This window comes from Salvia miltiorrhiza, unplaced genomic scaffold (genome assembly GCF_028751815.1).
Source record: "Salvia miltiorrhiza cultivar Shanhuang (shh) unplaced genomic scaffold, IMPLAD_Smil_shh original_scaffold_468, whole genome shotgun sequence".
NCBI classification, from domain to species: domain Eukaryota; kingdom Viridiplantae; phylum Streptophyta; class Magnoliopsida; order Lamiales; family Lamiaceae; genus Salvia; species Salvia miltiorrhiza.
In genome coordinates this window covers 505,153-513,509 of record NW_026651556.1, presented here as the reverse complement: position 1 = coordinate 513,509, position 8,357 = coordinate 505,153, and the positions used below count along the sequence as shown (strand labels likewise).

The 8,357-nt window shown below is 30.6% G+C and overlaps 1 long non-coding RNA gene across 3 annotated transcripts; it reads right to left on the bottom strand.

Annotated features, from left to right (window-relative positions):
* Positions 1-5,036: 5,036 nt before the first annotated feature.
* Positions 5,037-7,923, bottom strand: LOC131004908 (uncharacterized). 3 transcript variants are annotated; one of them, XR_009095148.1, is made up of 4 exons: positions 7,645-7,923; positions 5,863-5,936; positions 5,397-5,645; positions 5,037-5,273 (listed from the first exon to the last, which is right to left on the bottom strand). It is a non-coding gene; the product is annotated as an uncharacterized LOC131004908 (long non-coding RNA). The 3 variants fall into 3 exon arrangements; XR_009095146.1 differs by having other exon boundaries at positions 5,514-5,645; XR_009095147.1 differs by having other exon boundaries at positions 5,037-5,645.
* Positions 7,924-8,357: the final 434 nt, after the last annotated feature.

The window sequence follows — 8,357 nt, the reverse complement described above, 5'->3', positions numbered from 1 at the left end:
CTAACACCTATTAATTCATTTAAACTCTATTTCAATATACAATATCATATATTCATAACCTTAGAATATGTCGAGATGATATCTAAGACTTGTGGTGCCGGCGAAAAAATGACGGTAAATATATGATCGAATTTAAGATAATAAAAAAAATTAATATTATCGTTTATTAAAAAGAGAAAATATTATTGCTAAAAATAACTATCAATTTTAAAATATTTTCAATAATTTAAAGAATAATAATAATATAGAAAATTAATTTAAAATAATTTAAAATAAAAAAAATAAATAATAAAAAATAAAAAAATAAAAAATAAAATAATAAAAAAATAATTTACCGACGGACTTTATCCGTCGGCACTAATTTTAAAATAATTTAAAATAAATAAAATAAATAAAAAATAAAAAAAAAACAATAAAAATACAAATAATAATATTTATTGAAATTACCGACGGAATATTCCGTCGGTAATCCGTCGGTAAAACATAAAAATAATTATTAAATTCGAAATTACCCAATTTTCCAACTGAGTTTAATCCGTCGGTAGGGATTCCGTCGGTAAAAAATAAAAATAATTATTAAAATCGAAAATACCGAATTTACCGACGGATATTGTACGTCGGTAGTGATTCCGTCGGTATTTTCATCGAAAATAGATGCCGGCTCCGGCGATGTTGCCGGATGACGGTCCGTCGGTATCTACCGACGGAAAATAGTCCGTCGGTGATATCCGTCGGTGTTCGACCAGTTTTCTTGTAGTGTTCAAAACTTTAATTATAAGCTTCAAAAACTTATAAATTCTTTAAAATAAACTTAGTCAGACACGTTCTTACTCTATCTCATATAAAGACTATCTCATATAAATGTTTTAATTCCCTTCATCTATGGTGGAATTTTATCCATTTATTATTGTTGGAATCATCTTAATCAAGTATTTAGTTTTCATGATTGGGTCCGTGATTAATCATTCGACTTGTATCTAATTAATTAATTTAATGATTATTTATCACCTTAAAATTGAAAAAATTATTCAATCACTCCTCTAATCCTATCAATTTTATTAGTCCTATATTTATTTCATCCACCAAATCAAACGGCCCCTTACCTAATATGAGGCTCAAGCTATATGTGCTTTTCTCCGCCTCATGAGCCAAAATTTATATGTTGCCGAATTAAATATGGTTATAAAGATTAGGGTGGGACCACATCTCGTCAGTTTTCAGTATTTTTGACTCATCAAGTCCAAATGTCTACACCATAAGATAGATATAATAATGGGGATATATTTTAGTGTTTTCAAACTTTGCAACTTTTTCACAAGATTTTTCTCATTAAGTTTGTGCCAGAAGATTTGAACGACACTTAACCCCTGAGTCATTGCACTATATTTTCCGAAGGTATTTTAGGTTTCTTTTTTAGAATAAAAATTACATTCTATCAAACTTAGCACCTTTAGTTAAATTTATAAGCCCTACGTCTTCGGAAATTTCTATATTTTGAATTTTCATACTTAGTTGATTGCTATGAAGTGGTTTGGCCGGTTTTACAGATACAACTTTTTTTTATTAAAAAAAAGAAGATATTTTTTAGGTAGTATATAAATTATATATGATAGTATTGAATATATATGAAGGGATATATATGTGCATGATCAACAATTCAACACTAAGGTGCGTCGCCGCACCATGCGGCCGTTTAATTAGTTCATAGTCATAATTTAATTAAGTTATAGTTGGAAGTTAATAAATTCTTATTATGAATTAGCTAAAGTTTTATTGTGAATGATTAAATTCTAATTCAAATAATTAAAAATTAATTGATAAATAATCAGTAAATAAAAATGATTTACGAACGCCAGCACACTAGTTTTTAGTGCATGTGAGTCAATAATAGGAAGAGTTAATGTTGATAAGAATCATGATCTACTTTCCTAGATATGGGCTTGAATTGTTTTAGTGTGATATATAATCTCAATTAGTTTAGAATAGACCAAATTTTTAAAATTGGAATCGTAACTTATCACGCTCAGAGAAAAATAAATAAATGAAGAGCATGAGCATGCTATGCCCACTCCATTAGTCGCTATATATTATACCCCTGTCCCGTGGCAAGTAATATTTTCTTATATTTATAATTATTGACTTTTGTTTTTGGATGGATCTCTCCTTAATTAAGTTTCTGTAAATCTGATATATAATTCTTTCTCAAATTAAATACATATGGGTTTTAAAAAATCAAATATATATGAAGTAGCCTATATATATAATCTAACCGATCGGTCGAACTGGATTTTCAAAATATATCTATTTGATTTGATGGTGCATGCAATTAGTTTTTCCTTAAAATCAATTAGGAGCATATTTTAATTTCAAATTAATGAACGTATACTTGTGGTTGGTTATACTAACTTACTAACTTTTATATAAAACTCAAAATTAAGTAAGAGGTCCTATTTATTTATCTGAATCAAGTTTGTCAAACATTATCTCAAATTAACAAAGTATTTTTTTTAATTATTCTTATTATTGAAGTAAAGAGTTCGATGAAACCCTTCTAGCCATCAGTAATTACTAAAATCTTATCCAATTACACGAATTAGGAGCATATTTTAATTTCAAAATAATGAACGTATACTTCACAGGTTGGTTATACTAACTTACTAACTTTTATATAAAACTCAGAATTAAGTAAGAGGTCCTATTTATTTATCTGAATCAAGTTTGTCAAACATTATCTCAAATTAACAAAGTATTTTTTTTTAATTATTCTTATTATTGAAGTAAAGAGTTTGATGAAACCCTTCTAGCCATCAGTAATTACTAAAATCTTATCCAATTACACACGACTACACATAAAATTATAAAAAGTTCCAAAAATGACCAATTTTTAAGATAATGATCCATTATTTTCAACGATGGCGATCCATTTAAAGAGTCCCTACCCCTATTTCTTACCCTAATAGGTCATGTCTCAATTCTCATGTCCACACGGACCACATCACACAATGTTGTGGCTGATTTAGGATTTATACAGCTAGACAAAAGAGAAATGTTGGGGGGAAAATTAATAAATTTTGAGTTCCCTAGCTAACTAACTCATGACTTATATACAAGTCTAATTAAATAATTGGTTGCAGAAGAGAAGCTGGTCAGGGCCGGCTTGCAAACAACCTAATTAATTATACAACGCAACACAGCTAGCTGCAGATTTTGTTTTGTTTTCGTTGGCCAAAAACAATGACTTGAAAATGCAACTAATTAACTAGGAGAAGAAGGTGCGTGACGCCAAATTTTGATGACTATGCAACTGCTGCATGCATCATGCATGTATCTAAATTAATATAACCAATCAATCGGTCTCGACAATAACTTAAATTTTGGGGTAAAATTTTAATTAACTTTATTGGGTCATTACTTATGAATATGTTTAAATAATTATGATAACAGATTCTGCAAAATAAAAAGTTAATTATGGTTTTGGAAAACTTATCCGAAGGCTAGCTTCCGAAACATTGCGATTAGAGTACCATTTTTTAACCACATGCAGTTTGAACATTAATTTCCAAATTTTCAGATGTAGTGATACATTTTAGAAAAACTTGGCTGAAAAAATAAAATAAAATTTGAGGATCGGATATTGTAATAGCAATATATATATATATATATATATATATATATATATATATATAATATATCTATATATATAGGGGAGGACTAGAATAAAAACACTCTTAAGTGTATAAAATATAAATGATTTTCAACCCTTAGATCATCAAGATCTACGGTTGATTCGTAACCCTTTTGGATGAATTCGTGGTCTTGGGTTCGAATCCCAAAGGTAGCAAAAATTTATTTTTCACAATTCGTAACCATGTTGGATGAATTCGTAATCCTATTGGATAAAATTCGTACATTAAAAAACGTTTATATTTATATTTTAAGAAGTGTTTTTACTGTGAACAAACAGTTTTACTAACAGATTAGTTGCATGCAGCATTGCTTTATATCGATTTGAGGAGCAAGCATCGATATTTGTCCCTTGAATTAAGTTTTATATAACCCTAAGAAGATGATTGAATTGGTTACCTAGTTGCAAATTTCTTCTTTCTAACAAAGTGCTAATGACAAAATCGAGTGAAGCCCATTTCGTAGCGGTCTGATTGTCCATGATAAAATTGTAATTTATCTAAGACTTGCAAATATTATGGGCTTTCTTGAGCAACAAATATTTGTTTGAACATATACCAAAACGATGTCCAAATTAAAACAATGGGAACTCTAATTTACACACTACTAAAAGGATTTTGCATCAATTTGAACTCGAAAATTTAAATCTAAATAAACAATATGTGGGCGATGAGATAAAATGGATACATACATATGCGTAGAAGATAAGCTAAAGAGGAGATGAGAGAGATAAAGAAAAATTGATGATATATACTACTAAAAAAAACGCTCATACATAACGGTAATTTTCCGTTATCTATGTACCAAAACAAGCGTTGTATATAGTGGTGTTATGTATGAGGGCGCTCATACATAACGGTAATATACCGTTATCTATACTATGTATATATAACGGCACTATAATGATACATAACACATGAAATACCGTTGTGTATGATTGTAATACGTAACGGTAAAATCTGTTATAAAATGTATTTTTTCCGTTATGTATTGTAACTATACATAACGATTTTGTATATTTTACATAACGGTTAATTACCGTTTTGCATGAATGTAATACATAACAATAAAATCTGTTAAAAAATGTATTTTTTTGTTATGTATTGTAACTATACATAACGGTTTTCACCGTTATAAAACTTATTTTTTCCGTTATGTATTGTAACTATATATAACGATTTTCATCGTTATAAAACTTATTTTTTTCGTTATAAAATGTCTCTCTTATACTTTGTTGTTGTTATACATAACGTTTTTTTGTATTTTACATAACGATTATTTCCGTTATGTATTTTTAAATGCAGAATTTAAATACAAATTATACAATATACAATATCCTCAAACACAATATATTCCACAACCAAAACATATATAAATATTTAATCATCCAAATAACTTTATCCATCCATAATCAAAGTGTCAAATATATCTAAATAACATCATAATCTCTACAACTAGAAGCTGCATATGAGTTGGATAATCTCTACACTAATATCATCTCCAAATGTGGACAGAGCAAAGGGGGCAATAGCTACATTCTACGTCCGAGTTCCAACTTTATCTATGTGCTTCATCTCATAGTCACCTTCCTGCAAATAATGAAGCAAATATATATATCTAAACATCACAATATACAATGGGAAAATAAGACATTCTATCTTCACATTCCCATATTTTTGGACCATAACACATTTCTGATAGACGCGTCTCACCATTCTGCCAGTCGACGTGCTCAATAGAGAAAGTGAAGCATAATACCTCAAAAACAGATACAGAATCGAGTCTATTGAAGTACTGAGGGGTAGAAGGTGGGAAACTGGAAGCTTAACTGGACTGTCTCAGTTCTTCCATTGGCATCAGTTATGATCCAATGACGTCTAAGAAGTTGCACCGGGCGATCGGATAGGTTGGTGATTCTGATCCTATATCCATAAAAGTAAAGGCCTTTTGATGGCTTCTACCTGCAATGTACACACTCCTTACTTAGACTCTAATTCTCTGCAGATTATGCAGCAATTAGCACAAGACAGAAAAAGAGGAGACATTGTATTTATCATTAGACTAGTGTAAGGTTGTGCACATTATCAAATTCAAGAATCAAAGCATTTCAGTGGCACAGAATCATATCAAACTGATCAATTCTTGAAACTTGATAATGAAATAATGTGCTTGTCATACCAAGGTTGTAGCGTCACTCGAGCACTTCAAAAGAGTATAGGGAGCAATTTCCTTTAACTCATCGCGGTAGGTAGCTGCATCATGCAGTAGATACACACAATAAATATGAGTACTTACAGTGCAAAGAAATCACTGCAGGGGACAAAAAAATCAACTTCAAATCAATTTGCATATGAAGTTCTCTGCATAAACTCACAAATCAATTATTGCCCCCTGAAGCAATCGATTCAGTAAAGTGAATCGGGGGATAAACATAATTGATGCTTCACATTGAAAAACATACTTGGAAAAAATAAAGATTACCATGCAAGTGGAGTTCTAGAGATCCATTCTCCATCTTTTCATAAACCAAAAAACGAGCTTCACCATGTATACAATATTCTAAAAGAGAGACTCGTTTCTAGACTTTAACTCAATATATCAATCAATCACAAGACTTTCTATCACATCACTATCATTTAAGCTCGAAACCATTTGTTTGAGTGTCAAACACAAACACATATGTGCATTAATCATAACTCTCACAATTCACACCATTTAATCACATAAACAATCAACCATATTGTATCATCCACAAAATTCGAGACTTAGAAAATCATGCATACACATATGCACGATCATAACCTCCAACATTAATAAAGCTAACACCTTCATGTCTTGACAACATTTTCCATACTTAGTTAAAGTGTGTATAATATGATCAAGTTGTTATCTAGAAAGTGTGCTGTTTTTGTGCCATCTTTAAAAATTCATAACAACAAACTCAATTAACATAAAATTTCATACCATTTTATTTCAAAAACTTCATGAAGTTTAGTTTACTCCAAAAGTGATAGTTAACCAAAAAGATTAAAGGTTTTAGAGATATTACTCCTTTAGTGTAGGCTGTCAAAAATTGACAGTTTCTACCAATATTGTTTAGGCCATCTGAAAACAAAGCAAAACTTTACAAAAATTCATCAAACTTAATCAGCCTATACCAAAGATATCCAAGAAGATTTGGTAAAATTTTCAGAAGGAAATTCGTTCATATGATCTGCCTAATAGACTATGAAACTCAGATACTTTTACTGTTGAAAAAATATGACAGCAAAACAGAGCATTTTTGAAAGAATAAACTGATCTGTTTCAGAGGTCATAAAAATATAAGACTTATTTTTTTAGAAAGGTATTTTAGTCTATTTTCGTTTAAAAAAAACGGTGATACAAAATCCCTCATGGTTTAAGAGATATAAACGTTTTGGTGAAGCCTACCAACAGTTGACAGTTTCTGTCATCATTTTTCCCAAATATCTTAAAAATAGCAAACATCATCCAATAGATATGAAATTTTGCAGAGACAAAGTAGACATATCATAGATACACATACTAAAATTTCAATGCCATCAAGCCACGAAAACTCATCGAAACATAAGCTTTAATCTGCTGTAAAACAGCACAGGATTCCAGTCAATTGTCATTCATAAACTCTAAATCAAAACTAGCATGCTTCCAGTATATATAAACACTCATATACTCAATCAATTTCATCAAACTAAATTCAAAACACACATACATTGTATACAAGACTCAACTAATCTCATTAACTTTTCGTCCATCATGAACCCTAAGAAATTAACAAAAATTAACAAATTCACACACTAAGAAATGTTGAACCCTAAACCTTAGGATTGCATGTAGGGAAGAAGAACCCTAAACCCCCAAATTCACAAAATATTCAAGTATTCTTCAGTAAGATGAAAAGAAAAATTGAACTTCTCAAAACACCCAAAATAGCATTACCTTTCGTTGGGAACTTGGGCGTTGGAAACTGCTGCTGCTGCGGAGTCGTCCGAGAAATGCTAGGTGAGGGCGGCGGGCTGTCAATCCAAGGAGACGGGGCGGGGCGAGCCGACGACGGCCGAAGAAGGCTGGGGCGGCGACGAGGGTAAGGGAAATCGAAGAGATTTGGTGGAGAAGGCTGGGTCGGTGACGAGGGTAAGGAAAATTGAAGAGATTTGGTGATTTGGTGGAAATTGAGTCTAAGGAAGAAGGTGATTTGGTGATTTCTCTACGATTTGGGTGAAATTAATTTTAGAAAGAAAGGTTTGGGATTTGGGAGGGTTATATTTATTTTTTAGAAGAATAATTTAGTTTTTAAAGATTAAAATTAAAATTTTAAAAAAAAGCTCATAGATAACAATAGGAAATAACAGTTGCAACTATCGTTATAAATTACGCTCATACATAACGGTATTCTTAACGCTGAAACAACCGTTGTTGAATACATGTTGATACTGTTATAAATACATTTAGATAACAGTACATACATAACAGAGTCTCGTAAAACCGTTATGTATATTCAAAAGTGCGCTCATACATGACGGTTTTTTAGCAAAACCGTTATGTATGAACCGTTATCCCTATTTTGATTTTTAGTAGTATAGATTAATATATATATATATATATATATATATAGGAAAAGGATCATATAGTATCATGTCTTAATGTAGTAC